This window comes from Pararge aegeria, chromosome 9 (assembly GCF_905163445.1).
Source record: "Pararge aegeria chromosome 9, ilParAegt1.1, whole genome shotgun sequence".
NCBI lineage: Eukaryota > Metazoa > Arthropoda > Insecta > Lepidoptera > Nymphalidae > Pararge > Pararge aegeria.
Window position 1 is genome coordinate 11,589,001 of NC_053188.1, and position 20,056 is coordinate 11,609,056.

At 34.5% G+C, this 20,056-nt stretch overlaps 1 protein-coding gene across 3 annotated transcripts in view; it reads left to right on the forward strand.

The window, feature by feature from the left end:
* Positions 1–20,056, forward strand: part of LOC120626182 — a 218,095-nt gene that overhangs the window by 60,355 nt on the left and 137,684 nt on the right. Inside the window, exons 1-2 of one of the 3 annotated variants that reach the window (XM_039893555.1) lie at positions 9,032–9,046; positions 10,768–11,059. The exons of the other annotated variants lie outside the window; for them this stretch is intronic. The gene's annotated coding sequence lies outside the window, so the exon portion shown is untranslated. Of the gene's footprint in view, positions 1–9,031; positions 9,047–10,767; positions 11,060–20,056 lie in introns of those variants that run through there. 3 annotated transcript variants of the gene reach the window in all.

Genomic DNA, 20,056 nt, shown 5'->3' on the forward strand with positions numbered 1-20,056 from the left:
CCTGGTGGAAGCAGTTGGAAGGAATGATCTAATATATTAGGTTATTGTTTGGACCATGGTCTGTGAACGGGACACCTGGTATTACTACATCTTCTAACTTCAAAAATATCGTGATTCTATGATTCAGTTATTATTTAAACTAATGGATGCCCAGCACCAGCATTTTTATCCTAACATCCATAAAGTCTCAGAAATATCTTTTCCGCCTATTGCCTATACCTTAGCTACACAACTGTGTTCTTTTGACACCGACGTGTCAAAAACGCATTTCACTAGATACATAGAGTATATTAGAGAGATACTCGGAGCATAGCTCTCACCAACGAACGCTAAGTTTTCATGATTTTACATATCAGGCTCTTTGTCTAGGAGCCGTAAACCATAAATAAAAAAATAATATAGCCTTAATAAATCGACAAATTAGAGATAAAGGTACCCTAGGATTTGGGTGAAAAAGATGTTACGAAGTTCCCCGAACGCTGCCCATTGAAGTTTGAACCAAGCTTGTGTTTAAATAGAAAAATATCACAAATCCTAATTATGTAAATCGTTATTCTATTTTATGTTACTTTTGTACTTTTGATTCGATATTTACATATTTAAAATGATGACACTGGGAATAAGTTTGACATTCAGAGCCCTTTAAACTTCAAGCCACTTAAGTTAAACACATTAATTTCTAAGTAGTAAATTACGAATTTTCCTCAATATTATAATATGACGTGAACTACTATGTTTGAAATGGTCATTAACGATACATACTAATCACGCTTTGCACTATCTAAAAAAATTCGCCTTTAATTTAACATTTAAACAGGTGGAATTATTTATCTTAATCAAAAAATAGAACTACTTCTACGTCCTACTCCCCTCCACCAGCCTCTCTGGCCCTTCATCAACTTTCGGGGAACTTTTGTATCGTCCTTATGCTGTACATTTCCCGCCCATCTCATTCTTGACAAAAGTGGTAGCTACATTCGGCTGCTTAAAAAGTTCATAAAGTTCGTGATAGTACCGAATTCGTCAAGAACCAGTTTTCCTAAACTGCACTTATTTTCGAATGAAAATAAGCCAACCGTTTCCATTTTTTTACCTTCCTACCTACTTAGGACCACTCAGCGCTTTAGATAAGTATTGACCTAATTAAGGTATTTTATACGAGTATTTTCAGACTTCTCGGCAGGATTTCACAACATCAAACTTGCTCTGTACGCACATACACTTCGAGGATTCTAAAAAGTTCTTCGCTTCATAACGGATAATTGCTAAGTCTTGCAATTGTGCGTTGTCAGTTGTGTAATCAGAAATCCCGACTTATTCCATTGTTCATATAATTTTATAAATTCTTTGATAATTAACCCGTTATTGTCCAAAGGGGACTCACCGATAAAATTCATAGTCTTATTGACAGTTCTATTGTTTTGTTGGCATATGTATAACAATATGTATTTACTTTATCCTTATCTGAAAATCCTTTAATAGCAACAGTCCCTTTGTAATATTTTATATATACAAAAGACTTACCTACTTACAGTACGATAAATTTATACGGAATGATATAGGAGGGTTATATAACTATAATTGTAAGGACCAGTATGCATCTTCACTTAACTATAGATATCTACTTTTATGGCGATGTTATGACAATTCAACAGTTAAGCGTTACTTGTGAGATAGTTATAGGCCGTGTCACGTAAAAGCCGTTATGACAATTCACCTGCACATTTAGGTTTTAACCATTGCATTTGAATGAGTACGTATATTTCCAATAAATGTAAAATTATTATAATAAAATAGTGAGCAATTAATTGGCATCCTTTGAAAAATTATAATAATCGTTTAATATGCAGTAAGATGGATTTCTCCAGTGAAAGGAGATTGCAAGCAAGCACTAACTTGTATTGGAATTGAAATAAAAAAATACGTCTGAGTTCTTTTACTCGACGCGAGTTACACAACATTACAAATGAAATTCCGTTAATTGTTAACTAAGCTAAGGAAATCTCAGCATAATACACTTTATTTAGTTTGTAGCTTATTCAGTAGGTATTTCCATTGCTGGATTGGAATAGCATCGTCGTCTTTATTCTAAGAAAATCTTGTTCCAACTCCACTGTTCTACCAGAGAATAGCGAGACGCTGAGAATGGCGGCATCCTTATATAGTTGACGTCCAATTAACTTGCACGGAATCATTATCTTCCACGTTTTTCATACAAACCTATAAGGTGTGGATCGTCATTGCAGTGCTCGCGTTTCCTGCGTCGTACCAGGTTTGGTGTGGAGTATTAAGATTGAAGAAATTTTAAATTACACCATATAAATTCTCCTGCTTCTCGCGGACAGTGGCGTGCACTTCATACAAACACAAAAGCACTGCCTACCCTAACATTTTTGTATGTCTCATAAAGGAGAAGATTTTCTCCATTTCATGCCAACTTCTTTCTATTTGCATACCCTGGTCGAAAACCCTGTGCACGCCATTGCTCATGGAGTATAGCAAATTAAGCTTAATTTTCGTAATATGTCAAAATATCTTAATATATGTCTAAATATATTTGTCTTAACCGAGGAAAATAAATGTTTCGTTTTTTGAATTTTAATAATAAAAAATACGAACTAAAAATATACAATTGCAGACATTTGGAATGTATTTCAAGATATTAAAATGACAGTAGATAATATTAAAATGACAAGCAAATCGTACACGTTTCTCGACTCTCGAACAATCCTTTGTTTAACGAACTAAGAACGTATGACTTCATTTTGGGTATTCTGAGTATTACTAAAATAATTTTATTTTGTACCTACTCTAAATTATCATAAAGTGCCTAAATTGCAAAATGTGTAAAAACTTGTTGAATTAATAAATAAGTACCTATTTCTTTCAGTTATGACAACTGTGTCTTAGATATAATCATAAATCAAAGCAAAATTTCTAGTTTTCAATTGCACAAAGAAACCAAAAATATTCGTTGTAATTCTAACTAACGGTTAGATTGGACTTAAATAAAAACTAAATCGAAATAGTTATAAAAAGCGCTGTACGTACCTGTGGAAATCCTATCAAAATCGGTTCAGCCGTTCAGTTAATCAGACCCAACAAACAGACAGAGAGCATTTGCAAAATGTTGTTGATAATATATATTAACTGGAAACATCCACGGGTACTTTCAGTAATCATATCATCCCTAAAACTAAACTATATGACCATATGCCGAATGTCATTTAGATCAATGCAGTGGTTGATAGAAACGAAGATAATCAATCAATCAATCAATAGATTATAACACTCCACTTCTGTACTAAAGGCCTCTCCCAATGGAAGGATTTTCCCATAATCACTACGCTAGGCAGACAGAGATGGTAGTAAAGTCACAGAGGAAGCTTCTACCCGTTTTCCGTTATATTCCCTTAGTCACCTCGCACGAGACCCGAGGAAGAGGAGTTGTGGTGACATTTATAGCCGTGATATTTGACGGCCGATTGGCGCAGTTTGCAGCGACCTTGCTTTCTGAGCCCAAGGCCGTGGGTTCGATTTCCACAACTGGAAAATGTTTGTGTGATGAGGATGAATGTTTTTCAGTGTCTGGGTGTTTATACGTATATTCTAAGTATTTATGTATATTATTCATAAAAAAATATTCATCAGTCATCTTAGTACCCATAACACAAGCAACGCGTACTTTGGGGCTAGGTGGCGATGTGTGTATTGTCTTAGTATATTTATTTATATATTATTTATTTACGTCGTACCTAAACGGCACAACATAGGTAGTTAACAAAGTTTAATAAATATATTAGTACAGTATAGCGTAGATATTCAATAATTATTTATCATTGATCGTTTGGGTAAGGCGCTTACGTAATATTATTACTCCATTACGGCTTAGATTGTTTCATTCTTAGGTGTAACTAATAATAAAATAATTAGTTATCCTTGACTCATAGTTCTTTGTACGACAAAAATAGTTAAACTCCTGTACATTTTGTTTGGATTCGCTGAGCTGTGCATCTTCCTTTTGCGAATGAGTGTTGATATTCTGTGATTCATTCTTTCAAGATCCTGATTTATAACATAATGTATTAATAAACTTCGGGCAGCACTTGCAAGGACTTGCCGTGTAGCTCGTTTTACATAAAAGTATAGATTAGCGATTGCAATCGATTTGAACTGCGTACATTTTTGATAGGTATTTTTTTACCCATTTAAACTCTCATTCACCCTGAAAGCTTTTTTTTAAATTATTGTAACTTAACCAACATAGGAATTTAATACCGCTTTTCAACCCTTAATTCAAACCTTTATCATAATATCAATCTATTACCGGCCCACTACAGGGTCTCCTCCCACAATGAGAAGGGTTTAAGCCATAGCCCACGCTGGCCAAATGCGGGTTGATGGACTTCACACGCTTTGGGACCATTATAGAGAACTTTTAGGCATGCAGGTCTCCTAACGATGTTTTGCTTCACCGTTAAACTTAGAAGAGCGGGAGCTGCGTGCCAGGGTTCGAACTCGTCTCCTCCAAAATGGAAGCCTATGCTCTAACCACTAGGCTATATATATAAATTCTTCTTAGAGAGCTTCGCTTCTTTTATCACCGACGGGCCCGTGATTTAAATACAATTAAAATGCATGCATTTTTATCTGGACGTTAAAGGGGTGATGATGATTATGATGATGACGATGATGATGATGATGTATGAGATACCTATATTATTAAAAAATCATTTAAGTTATGTAGTAAAATACATTATTATTTATTTGTAAAAGTGGTTCGTATTTAATGTGTGCAGAGGAGTGACCAATCATTGTTTTAATTTCTTCTCTACATAATGTTTTCACATAATGACATTGCGAAGGTTATTTAAAAAAATAAACCATTAACTTTTTATGTTATTTTAACGCACATGAATGGTGACAAGGTAATTTTCAAGAGCATTCGATGTGAACTGATTACTTTATTTTATTTTTTTAAATTGTCTTCGTAATTGCTTCTGCTTAGATACTTTACGGAGGAATAGAAATAACAAATTCAAACAATAGTGCATACCCGGGTACATTTTCTGATTTCTTGTGAGATTTTGAAATGTTTTCGCGGCAATAGGTTATGACTACCTCTTTTCTATGCTTAATTCGTATAAGATCGCGTTTATAACATTATAACTGTGGTTTTGCTATACGCACATTTTTAAAGAATTCCATCGCAAGTATTTCTAGGAACGTATATGAAAACATAATATATTAGGTTTTAGTTTTGTTTACCACTACATATATTGATGCGATATCTTTGAAAAATGTTTTACAAAGAGAACAAAGGTACTATTTTTTAATTGACAAACAAAAAATTGTTATGAAATTATACGTTATAGTTTATTGTATAGCTGGCTGTTTTCATTTGCTTTGTACCGAAGTTTAATGGGCTTTATTTCTAAGTAGGTAAGTATGAGTTGCTTATTTCAACAGCTGCTATTTGATTTTCTAACACATAGGCAAATGAAATAATTAGAATAAAAAGAAGAAGTCATAGCCCAGTTGTTAGGAGCTCGACTTCACGCACGCAACTCCAAATTTTTTTAAGTGATGTGCTTAAGCAATTAAAGTTAAGTTTTTTATGCAATTAAATATCACTTGTTTCAACGGTGAAGGAAAACATCGTGAGAAAACTTGCATGCCTGAGAGTTCTCCATAACGTTCTCAAAGGTGTTTGGAGTCCACTAATCCGCACTGGGCCAGCGTGGTGGACGACGGCCTAAACCCCTTCTGATCGTGGGAGGAGACCCGTGCCCTGTAGTAGGCCGGTAATGGGTTGATAGGATGATGATTATGATGGAATAATTCGTTACTTACTTTAACAAGTATCATACTTACGTTGGTTAAATACTATAAGCGACAGTCGACACGCAAGTTTTTTATACATCAACAGATTACCTATACTTTGTCACGATGACTTTCCTAAAGATAAATCCTTTGTATCCTCAATGAAAAACAATATTGACATAAATGTAAAAGAAAATCGTTTTTCTGATGCGGTTACTCGCACTGTGAGATCCACTCATAGTGTATGAATCATACCAAGGTTTAGTCGATTAGTGAAGTTCTACACACAAGGTACTCGTAGATAAAATGTTTTGTAACCATAGTTAGCTATTTATAAGTTTTGAGTGTAAATTTACGATCATTAACTTAAAAGTAGGAAGGTGTCCTGTTAATGGTTGCTTTAATGTAGATATATTAAAATAATAAATTGCTTAAATTTTAGCACATCCTTTAACTTGCCATAGTTTTACCGATTATTTTTCTCATGTTATTTACCTATCTTATAGATTTTATCTAACCTAATGATAATGCATATAATTCAAATGAAATTGGTTTGCGTCGTCTTGCAAAAGCACGAACCTTTTTTACCTTAATATAATATTGAAGCATAAAAACCTTTTCACTTTAGAATGGTTTATGGAGCAAACGGTTAGTCACTCCATACTATTTAGCAGATGACAGTAATTATTTTACCTCTAATGTTCTAAGCGTTCACCATAAAATGTGAAAATGGGAAAAAAATTGTGAGCTAGCAACATTCCGCGGGTGTAAAGAGAGACGTGCGCGGGGCGTTTTCACTGTTTTGGACACAATGCACTGCATACAATAATGGCTGATTGAAGATTCTGGATGTTCTTAATACATTGCTCCAAGGAATGGGCGAAAAATCAACAAAATAATTTGATAGGTGGTACGAAGTTCATCGGGTCATATTCAGGACATGGTCTAATTTGTCATTATGACCCTTAGGCTATAGTTGTCCTACTGTTGGGCACTGGAATCCTCTAATGACCGGGAGATATTTACACTCTAAATCTAACGACTATTGTTACCAAAATTGGTCAGACCGCTTAACGTACTCAAGGAGGCTGAAAGGTGATTCAGTAAAACCAATAATTTCGTAACTCGAGGTTGATACTCAGACACCAGAGTTTCTTTACTGAAAAACCAAATACCGGACAGTTTCACCTCAATAACTGTGAGCTTCAATATAAATTATATTTTTATTCCACTACAAGTTAGCTTGACTGCAATTTCACCTGATGGTTATTGATGATGCAGTCTAGGTGATAGCGGGCTAACCTAGTAGTGAGTATGGGGGTACCCCTCACATCGCACCGCACCGGAACTCTACATCGCCCGTCTTTGTCGTTTGGGTGGTAACTAGCCGCGGCCAAAGTCTCCCATCAGAGAAAAATAATCTTAATACAATTTGATGTGCCACCGTAAACGTGGAATGCTTCACAAGTTTTTAAATTTTCGACGTGTAAATTTTAAATGGTAGTATCAATACTAACTTTTAAAATTTAAAAATTTTGTCTAGCTGTTCGTGTTGTACAAATGAGTATCTGTGGCTGAACGGCTTTTATCAATTCATCTTGGTTGCACCTTGACTTTGGGCACAGAGGTAGTTTTTATCCCAGAGATGCTCATAGATAACTCTTTATATTTAAGCAAACGTGGACTGTTTCTACGTTTCGCTGTACAAAATAAAACTACCTATACCTATGTGGAGGTACCTACTGTATAAGTTGATATTATGGAGAAATGATAATAATAATTAGTGTACTTTTCATCCCATGAAAGTTTTAAAGTCAAATATTTCATACAAAGTCGTGAGCATAAAATATAGTATGTAATAATTATTTTTCTTAAGAAGTGTCTGGTTCTGGTCACCTCCATTATATCCATGAGCTCATCATACAACTTTGTGACCCTAAGTTTGACAAGACCATAACAGGTTTCTTCAAGGCTTACAATGAACCGCAATCAAAGTTTTTGTTTGTCTGGGACCCTTATCACCAAATTATCATAATGATGCTACGCGATGAAAGTACTAAAAATAATGTAGGTTATAACCTACATTATTTACACTTTACACTAGCTACGGTAGTAGCTGGTGTAAAGTGGATTCGTATTAAAGTAGGTTTAAATATAAATTAATGTTTTATAGATTTATTACTTCGGGAAAGCGAAGACCTCTCAAATTCAACTTTATGAGTTCAAATTCTAAATAATAATTATTTGTCATTTACTAGCTATTGCCCACGACTTCATCCCGCGTTTGAATGCTTTTTAAGAATCCCGCAGAAAACCATTCGCTTTCCCGGGATAATAACTATCAGAATCTTGTATCACTATTTATTTTGGTGGTAATTGGTCAAAATGTGTAGCCGGTTTCAAACGTGCTTCTCCGGGATAGTAATAGTAAAAAGGATCCTGTGTCCATCTCCAAGATGCAAGCATTATAAGTATAGGATATTTTTTTAAAGATAAGTAATAAATAAACATACCAGGCATACTTTTGCATTTTTCATATAAGAATGGATTATTTCTTTTTCTTACATGAACTTTAAAAGAAGATTCTAGAAGATGTGGTCACTGTAAAAGGGATTCGATGATTATACTATTTACTTTGCGATCAATTATTTTGTTTTATAGGTTAGCTGAGCTTAGCTAAGCTTTCGTGGAACAGGGTAAGTTGGCTGCTTTGTGTAAATTTAGTGATCCTGCTATTGGGTTTTACGCACCTCAATGGCATGCCTTTTTGTACTTTGATTTTTTACTTCCCGTACGTTAACCAGTTTCGGTTCAAAAAGGCTTTTATACTGGCTAGCCAAATAGATATGACACGGGTGTTCTTCGTGATGGGAGATTTATCATATAACACAGACATATTTTGTAATGATCTTATGAAACATCAAGTATTAGAACACAGATTGATTGCAAGGTTCGAAAAACAAAAAAGTAAATTGTAGTTAATGAAATTCCAAACAAGCTAGTAGCGCTCTTATCAACTGTATCGGCCGTTATCAGCCGTCAATAGCTAGTTTTGTATTGTGACGTGCACTGGACACCGGCCAGATTTTCCGCCGTGGAGCCTTAGCAGGCAAACTCGATCGAAACGAAATTGTAATTAGCGATGTAAACAATGCAAGAGACGCAAGGCGGCATTCGTGTGACGAACACCGCGCTTGCCGCACGCGCGCCTGTACCTGTTCAGGTACTAATTTATCGGTAGTCGCAAACGTTTCGTAGGATAAAGGATCATTCGAAAATGAGAAGTAAAGTTCTTAAGGGTAGGAAAGTGATAATAATATCCCTATCGCAGCCGGTTTGTGGATGATCTTAACATTGCGTTCCCGCGCTTAACTTCGCGATTCTTTTCGTGAGTCTTAATACTTTTTGTAACAAAATTTTAAGTGCCAGTGGCTCTACTTAATCGTTTTCATGGTTAAAAATTTATTTTCGCCATTGTGCAAATACCTTGAAGTATTTGCAGATTATTGTTTTAGGATAATTGTTATGCAGATCCCAATGAAGTGGCTAGTAAGTCTTGAATAAACGTAGCAGAAAACGCGTAAAGATTAGCAGAAATAACGTACAATTAGATTGTCGTGTAAAATATATTTATGCGGTTAAAGTATGTGGAACTAATGCTAGTTTGAGGCAGAACGTACTTACCCTTGCTCCGATTAAGTATAAAGTATTTATATTGCGTGTTATACATTTATATATTATCTTTGTATCAATGTACTGAGGAGGTTACGAAGTTGATATTTTTTCTGTCCCTTTCAAGGAGAAGTTGGCAATGATTTTCTGCCGGTCACGTGCGTCGATGCGTTCGCGGCTCGCTGCATTAGTTATTGATGATGTGAACTTGAACGTAATAAGCCGATAAATAATGTTTTACGTTATACAAATATTCTTCTTCAGAATTAGTTTATTGCAAATAACTTCGAAAGAAAATACTATATATTAATAAGGAGAATGTAATCAGTTAGATTTTATTAAATCCATTGATATAAACTAATAAGAAACTACCAGGGCTGTCAGTGTCTAGAGGGCTTCTTTAAAGACCTGCTTGAAAACTCTTATAATTATTAGTTTAAAAATTTGGCTGCAATGCTGCTACTAGCTCGCAAAAATTTAAAAATTTGTATACACACATACATGACAGGCTAATTTAAATAAATACATTTATGACTATGACTTAGTATGGCTAGTCTAACGTCTAACTTAATTTCAAAATCACCATTAATATATTAATTGAGAACAAAAAATTGCATAATGCGTTGCGTTTCATAAATCTTATATTTTATTTAAGCATTAAGCTCATTGTCTAATTTAAATTATGTACTTACGTTATCTTCATCATGTGACATCCAGTCATGCGACTGAAATTATGAGCAGAGCATCATCAAGTATGATTTGATTCTCATGAAAAAATTACTACAAAACATTACTTCATAGTAGGTAGTTATTTTCACGTCAACGTAGCTCTAACTTGATTTTGTTTCAAACAATTTGAATTAGTTTTTTGTTCAAATTTAACGTCAAACATATGATAACAGCTAGAAGATAGATGGTCATGAGATAATATACGTGACTGATTATGTTCAAAATAATGGAGTGATAATATGGTTCTAAAATAACGTCCTTATGTAAGCAGTTAAGCGATATATAAATAAATATACACAAGATACACATACTGGAATATTTAGATAATAGACAAATTATTAGCAGTAGTGTCGGACATGCGAGTAATTTATGCAAATAAATAATTAATTAGCTAGCTATTTTTAAAATTACATTCCTTCATTTTTGTGAATAGGCTCCTTTTTTATATCCGTAATTCCATAATACCGTTGTGGGAATAAAGCTAACCAAACTATTTTAGTTTATTTATTCAACACGAATAGCAACACGAATTTTTTTTTCTAGAATCAAAAATAGCAGTATTCGTTTCTATTTGATATAGAACGAATGTTTGCCAGAAACGATTAAACTATCGGAAGAGGAAAATTAAGGCTAACTACAAAAACTGCTTTGTTCGTCGGCTACTAAAAAAGTGCAAAACGAAATTCGACCGTTTGTAAACAGTGATTGTGGTGATGATAATGTACGAGTGTTCGCGCGAGTTCCTTTTTTGAGGAGTAAGGAAAACTGGAGGCCGAGACGTATGACGCGTCAGTTGTCGTCCAGCTGACAACCGATGTTATTCCGGTTGAAGGCGGTAAGTTTTCATTGTGTTAATTCAGCATAAATGGATATATTTTGTACGATACAAAGGTATTTTTTTATTTTTTTCATATACGATATAATTACATGTTAACCTCATTTCCCACGAGGTTAACGTAAATGAAAATAAAAATTTGGAGCTCATGCTGTTTTCTGTAAAAGTAGTGCCATCCTTTTTCTTTATGTGTTTTGTAGAAAAGGACAGCTTTAAAAGGACAGCTTTAGAAAAGGACTTTTTAGACTTTCAAATTTATTTTGTTGTTCTTAATTAAAATTCTAAAGAGTTTTCACTGATACATTGAGGCGATCTCCTCCAGGCAACTTTAAATAACCTAATCCTATCACTTTTTATTTCTCTCATGTTCAGCTCGTAAGTTTCTTTACGTCTAACATTAATACCTACTTTGGGAAATATTTGATTGAAAATATTGAGGAATGGTATACAAATGTCAAATCATGTGATTTTTATAGTACCTACCTACCTAGCTATATTTTATACCACCGTCCGATGTTACCAGTGAAATTACAACTGATCTAAAGACTAGCAGCATACCATGCGATAATGACATAATGATTTTAATATGAGTTGTTGAAAAGTTTTAAAACGTGAAAAAAATAATATTGGATAGAAGTAGGCGTTACTTTGTGGAATTCCATGTTAAACAATAAACATTACTTAAGCTTAATTTGCTACACTACTCCGCGAGAAGTTTTCCGCAGAGTATACATATACTCATTGGATAAAATTATAAAATAGTTAGGAAGTATGAAAAAGATAATATGTATAATATTACCTTTAAATTGACACTTAAATCTAACTTAACTTTGAAAATTCTGAGATAAACTTAAACAAACTCCTAATTATTTCGTAGAAGTGCACGTATTTATAACAATTAAATCACTTAGTACCCATTAGAAGGCTATGTCTGAACTAATATACCATGTAATCTAATAATAAATAGTTTTAATACTAAGCTAATGACTTGATAATTAAGGCGAGTATGCAGGAAATATGGCACAAATCTATTATGTCAAATATTCCATATATTTTTTTATGTGAGAAAAAGAGTTGCTACGTGGAAAACACATCCTATCATGGGTTTTTACCATAAAAGGCAAGAAAAAACATACCATAAAAGGAAAATATAGTTATACCTACCCAACATCATCACAGCAACACACCAGAGCCTACTACAGCAGAGCTAGCGCAGGCAAAAATTATATCACCTGGTGGACACGTTAATTATATCCCCTGACAGGGGATATTATTAACGTGTCCACCTGCTACTGCTGCTGCTGCTGCTAGAAGTTCACCGCCGTTAATTATTACACATATATTATTTGGATATTATTTCCACTTGTGCGCCAGTTCTAACACCCGTTTTCACTAACGACGAACAAGGCAATGCCTAAGTAAGTAACGCCTAATCTAAGGAGATTCCTGGGAATGCATCAACCGTTTACCAATAGTTATCACCTAAGAGTTGGTAAAACATTTTATTTCTAAAGTCATCACCTAAATAATTAGGCATTCGATTTAGGTGATGCCTAAGATCAGTGAAAACTGGCATAAGTGCTTAGTGTCATTTAAACAACTTACCATTTTATTACCAAACTAGCGACCCGTCCGGCTTCATACATAATGTTCTACAATGCGTGTTAATTACACCAAATGGCGGGTAAACTACGGATCGGGACTACGAATCTAAACCTTTCTCATTCTGGGAGGAGATCCTTGCTCTGTAGTGGGCCAGTAATGCTGGGCTGATATTAATGATGATGATTAGAACCAGGAAATACGGCTTAACCGGCTCTATGAGTCACGGAAGTCAATTTCGAAGTCACCGGTTCAGTTATTGTCTTAGATACTAAAGCATTCTTTGGAAGAAACTTTATAGTAGAGCTTTTTGTGACAGAGGTCGTCCGGGGAAGTAAGTTCTACCGTCATTTCTCTCTGTGGTTGTTCGAAGTGTTGCTCTGTAAAGCGATAGTTTTTCACTAAAAAAACAAGTTAACCACCAGGTGGACCATTTGCATCCGTCGTCATTCATAACTTAAAAAAAAAAACTTTTTCATGTTTTATATTTATGACACTAGTTTATTGGTAATCACCAAATTATTAATAAAAATAAATCGATAATAATCACAAACGTTTGTTGAAGTGTCAAGCCTATACTTCAACAATGTTAGACAGATTGTTAAAACTCAGCGGCATTTCGTAACTTACTGTACACGGATATCAAGGATTTTCTTTATCGATAAAGAGCTACTTGAGACTAAGTACTAAATATGAAAGTATACAATGATATTATCAAGATCATAATATAAGTGATAAATCTAATATAAGTTAAAAAACGCGATCTTATTTTGAAAAGTTCTTGCCGAGATATTAAGAACACAATCTATTAGAGATGAGTGCATCGGCTGTAGTTTAATTATGAAAATTAAGTTTAATTTGCTATACTCCGCGAACAGCAGGAAAATATGTGTGGTGTAATTTATAATATCTTCAATCCGTATACTCCACACCAAACAGATCCTCGGCAATGTACCCTCTACGTACGTTTCGCTCCAAAATCGGAGCATCCTCAGGAGATGTTGACTTTACAAAGAATGAGTTAAAATGACATACAGATTCTATTGCTGTTCGCGGAGTATAGCAAATTAAGCTTAATTTTTATAATATATTATGGATTTCCGCAAAGTACCTGCCCTACCCGCCTGCTTCTATCCAATGTAGTTAAATTAAAATTTCTTCTAAAGAAAGGTTTCCATGTAAAATTATTAAAAATTTTATAAGATTTAGAATTGAACGTCCTTTTATATGCTTTAAGCGTGAAACACATAACGGAATAAAAGATTACTTATCTGTTTAACTTTACATTGAAGAGGAAATGGGGTATTATAAATATTTGAACCGACTTCAAAAAAAATGTTATTATTTCGAATTGCATATTTACCTACATGTTATATCTTTGGAATAATATAATAGAAATAATGCTTTCACCAATGATTTGAAAAATTACCAAAACATTGGCTTTAAACTTTACATTTAATTAGGCGCGCGCAGTCACTTCCGATTTTCAAGAGACTCCTTAAAAACATTTTATGCCACCCTAATTAGTTATTTTTTTTCGCGTCTAAGTCACTTTTCTTTGTGTTGTAGGTTTGTACTTTGTATGATATAATAATTGATATATATATTTATTTTTTATTTGGTAACTGCTCTGCTCTTGTGTACAACCTAACCCTTAAGTCTGTGTCTGCCGCCCATTGTACCTGTGTTTTATTGTGTTGTTTTTGTATATAATTTAATTTCTGTTAGGTGTACAATAAAGTGTATTTTTATTTCATTTACTTCAAGTTAGGAAACTGTGCAGATTTCATCAAAGATTGGTTCAGTAGTTTTCAAGATGTGAATTCAAGTGAGTTCTTAAAGCTCTTTTTAGTGTTTGCCAATGCTGTAATCGGTTGATAATTAAATAAATATTCTACGACAATACGCACATCTAGCCCCAAAGTGGGCGTAGGTTGTGTCATGGGTATTAAGATCACTGATGAATATTTTTATGAATAAGTAATATAGATAAATACTTATAATAGGTATACAGATAAGCACCCAGTCACTGCTAAACATTAATATTAATGACACAAACATTTTCCAATTGTGGGAATCGAACCCACAGCCTTGGAACCAGAAAGCATGGTTGCTGCGTCAGTCGGCCGTCTTTGTTTGAAAATTTTCTTGTACAAATTATTACGTAGAAAATTTGTACCTCAATCCTCAAGTTTCTATACATGTTTGGTCCCTCTTTTTTGAGTTAAATACATCGGTCGGTACCTATAGCTCGTGATTTATAACTATGAACATATCTCTAAGAGTATTTATAGATATAGCAACAAGTTGGCGACCGACTCGATTCCAAGTTTAGTTGGGTTCTAAACTTAGGCTAGTTACTATATAATTGATTTAGTGAGGAAATATCGGCTACAAACTGAGCTGTATATTGTGCACGTTGGCATGTATGTAGATACTGACCGTGGAATACATGTGGGCTGATGATGATATTTTATTAAGATGATACAAACCTCGTGACTTGACGATATAATAGTATAAGTAGTAATAACTTTTAAAGCATACAAATTAGGCTCTAATACTTTAAAATAATATAATATTTACTCACTTAGATGTGATAAACTATTTAGAGTGACTTATTGAGAGATCTTATCTTATTTATGAAATCAACTATCTTACTTCACGTTGCTAACATCCCTTCTACTGAAAATTCAAATGCTGTCGACAGCAAATAAATCAACCCTAACGAATGCGCCATTATTCATAAGAATGACCTTGAAGGGCCCTTTGCGGTCCACACATGCTTTTTATGTTATTGTCATATTCAGTCCTTCACCATTTGCGACTCCTGCGGCAATATGTGATCCTTACCTTGTCTTACTTAATGAAAAGCAACGAAATTTTACCTTACCTTGTCTTACTTAATGAAAAACAACGAAATTTTTTGTGACTTGACTGCTCACGTTAAATTTAATTATATTTCCGTAGATACTCGAAATTACTTAACATATTGTGAGATCACTAAGTGATCGAAATTCTGGATGAATTTCGGGTTGATGAAACTATTTCGAACTCATACGGGACATTCATTAGGCTGATAAATATGATGAGCTTAAACGTCTTACTTTTTGGAAGACTTGATGGAGTAATAATGATTGAATAATGATTTTGCTAGTGTAGTCCACAAATAACCAGAACAATATGTGTGGTATAAATGCGACACACAGTTCAACGCCCTTCCCCTTTCGTGCAAAATAAGCACACAAAACTCACCGCTTCTACCCAAACCTACACCAATCTTCAAAATACACTTTGCGTTTTTGTTACTCAACTCCATGACCTTGACTGAAATCTCACCTTGTGATGATACAGTCTAAGATGGTAGCGGGCTAACCTGTTAGAAAGTATGCCAATTATATTAAACCCATTCCCCTCTTTGAGAAATATCATTCAAATCGGAACTTTTTTTTCTTTTTCTCAAATGTATCCAAACACAACTTTCCTAGGTGAAGCCAAGTGGGCTCTATTCAAAATGTTTTTACTTATATTGCGCTGTATATTACTTACACCGTGCACGCTTTGAACTGATATAAAATAAATAATTTCAATATTTTTTTATAACTTTCCATTTTATTAGGTCGTTTAAGTGGTGTATCAGTCTGATAAAATGAACGCTTACTATACATACCTCACACACACATCATTTAATAGCTCAGCGTCAGAAACTTTCTTTTTTACTTATTATTTATATTCTTTATTTGTACACCACTCCCAGTAAGGGTAAGGAGATTAGAGCGAAATATTAGTTATTTACAAATTTTCCTGTATTTTCATGTGGTGTCAAATAAAAGGGTATTAATTAATTCATTCATTCACTGGAGTAGAATACAAAAGGCGGCCTTATCGCTTAGTAGCGACATTCTACCAAGTGACCTTAGGATTTGGTCTTAGGGGAACTTTAAATGAAGAATAAATATGACAGTTCGACAGGTCATTACTAACTGACTAACTTACTAAGCAAGATATGTCTAAAGTAACAGTCTGACTAAAGTAATATAACGGAGAACGGACAGCAGCGTCCTTTGTGCTACTACTACAAACTTCTGCGATCTCCGACCCGTCTGAACAGCGTGGTGATTATGTGTAAACCCTCTCTAATGGGAGAGACCCTAAGACCGTTATAGGTGAACCGGTATAGGCTATTGATAAATTAAATTTCGAGATATGCGTTTTAAAAAATCCTAAAACTGACATTGATTGACATTAATTTGTTTGCGTTCACTTTTATCTAATTTTTTGTTGGTTTTGTAATCCTAATACTTGGCTAATTAATAATTCAATCATGTCTTGATGACGGAAAAATATAATATCACACAACATGCCAAAGTTGATAGTTCATTACCGCGTAACTATCATTGTTAAATATTTACTGATAAATAATTAATGATCTAGTTTTAAACAATATCCGGAGTGTTGATTTGAAAATAAGTGCTAAGGGCTATAGCCGATAATGCTGATTAATGAAGAACAACTTTTTAAATTTGTTTCCTGGCCCTCAGTTACGCACTAAGGGAAAAAACGACGAAATTTCCAAGACTACCCGTGCGACGTACGTCATAATGGATGTGATAAAAACATATCTAAATATACTGCCAAATACAGCAAAACAGCGTCAAAATGACATCAAAAGAATGATATCTAGAAATCATAGCACGAATCTCTGTTCATCATCATCATCATCTCAACCAATTGACGTCCACTGCTGGACATAGGTCTTTTGTAGGGAGTTCCACAATGCACGGTCCTGGGCCGCTTGCCTCCAACGGCTCCCAGCTACTCGCCTGATGTCATCTGTCCACCTCGTTTGGGGCCGACCTACGCTGCGTTTACCGGTGCGGGGTCGCCATTCCAGCACCTTAAGACCCCAACGTCCATCGGTTCTCCGAGCTATGTGCCCCGCCCATTGCCACTTCAGCTTCGCAACTCGCTGAGCTATGTCGGTAACTCTAGTTCTTCTACGAATCTCCTCATTTCTGATTTGATCACGTAGAGACACTCCTAACATAGCTCTCTCCATCGCCCGCTGAGTGACTCTGAGCCTTCTTATGAGGCCCATAGTTAGCGACCATGTCTCTGATCCGTAAGTCATCAAGTAAGAAGTAAGAATCTCTGTTATCTGGCAGTAATTCGGTACGAACACACTTAATGATAACGAACGCTCCTTATTATTTCATCCGGCATTATCTTCACTCAGAGTTATTGACAAGGTCAACGCGTCGCTCTCCATTAAGAACGTAAACATTTAATTCGTACAAGGTTGGGTCTAGTACGGTTTATAGCCAAGCCTTTCATCTGTAACGAATGAGGAAAACCTCTGAACATAAGTGACTTTATTTTTACTTTATAAATATGAAAACTGCACGCATTCGTAGTAAAGAAAGAGATAGCTGTGCAATGATAATGCGATTGGAATAAATTGATTTACTCATAAGACTAGGAGGTCATAGGTACTGCAGCAGGAATAACCCAAGATTATTTAAACAGCCTTATTCTGTTGCGACCGGAAATTGAATAATATTCACTTTTTCAATATTCAAGTAAAATATGTGCAGGAACAACAAAAATTGTAAAATTTCACTTATTGCGAGATTCACGAATTGTTGTGTTAGTAAATTTCAACATAAAGAAAATCTTAGGTATTGTTATATTTTTCTTAATAGTCCGTATACTCTTGGGAAATAGAGCCACGGTGCGAAAATATCATTTTTTATTTTTTTTAAACGTCTACAGCTATTGTCTCGATACTATAGGTCGATTGCCATAATCATACTACGTACTATAAAATATGGAAGTCGACATAATTTTCTGTACACTTTTATTGATTGAGCAGTAGGCACCTACATAATAAATACTACGCTACGCCAGTAACATTTGTAGGTAGGTAGCTAAAAGGCAGCAAGATAAAGAGGTTGATAATACTATTCATTAAAAATAAATTCATACTCAGTAATTACATTTTCCTTGCATATCTTTTATTTGTTTTGAAATTTTCAAGATGTCAATGTTTGTGACTCAAGGTGTCAGCTCAGTTTATAGATGTAGATTATATTATATAGGAAGTCCTAACCACTTGAGTTACTGGCAAGCGTTTAGGACTTCCTTTCGGGAGGACTAAGTGTAACGTAACTCGGAGAAGTATTTGCCGCGGAACTAATTTTACTACTTTTAAAGAGTTATGTCGTTTTTATAATATCACCTGCCTTAATGGTGAACAAATCATTTTTAGGGAAGGTCCATTATTGAGAGTTCTCCATAATTTTTCAGCCAGTATGGTAGACTACAGGCTAAGTCATTTTCATTCTGGACTTTGTAGTGTGTCAGTAATGAGTTAAGAATGTTGATGATGATAATATAAGCTATAACAATATGATAATATTTATAAAATCACGCTATAACCCCATGGTTAACGCGATTGAAAGCGCTGGGCACGGCTCTTTATATTATAAGCTTGCTCTATTTTCACACCCTGAAATTCAACTTTACCGCGACGGCACCACCCCCGATGCGTCCTTGATTCTCTGCGTCACTGCCTTTCCCATTTCACTAATTGACCCCATAAAAAAGGAATATTTTGGCGCACCCATTTTACGAATAATATTTTTTCTTCCTAAGCTGGAAGAAAAAATATTAAAAAAAGAAATTATCTTATATATCTTATATATCAATACTTATTCAGTGGTTCTTACGATGACCGTGTTGTGTAAAGTAAAAAAGACTCGATTTATCAAAAGAATTAAATCATTATAATTTACTCCAAGAATTCGTAACATCCTTTCGTGCTTTAAGGTTATCGAATTATTATTAGTGGGTATTTGAATGGATTGTTAACTCAATATTAATTGATAAATCATAAAACAGTTAACTTGAAAAATAAAGTTAGTAGGTATAATAATGAAAAAGAATCACAACATTTATTTTTTAATCTATTTGAAGTAGTTTCTGTAATTAATTATAAATACTAAACGGCTTTTGTTTAATGGAATTACGCTTTCGCTATATACCTCTGGTCTAGCACGGGTTCTATTCCAAGGCGGATAACTGCTAGCTATTTTGTTTTATATGTCATAATTTTCTAATAGTTAACTCCCGTGCGAAGAGCACATCAAACATTCGGTTCCTTGACATTAAATGTATGATAATAATTGTCAAAGGTGGCAACTCCAATTCGCATGGTGGCAACATATAAGGTACCTAGAAGTCTGTTATTAATAATGAATGGTAATGAATTATGATAAGCCTTGCCCTCTGTGATTATCATGTCTGTTGCAAAGCAATAATCAGGTCTAAGTTGCGCGTCGCAACGAAGGCATGTTACTCACAGAGTTAAAAAATGCTTATTCAATGGTGTAGCTGTAA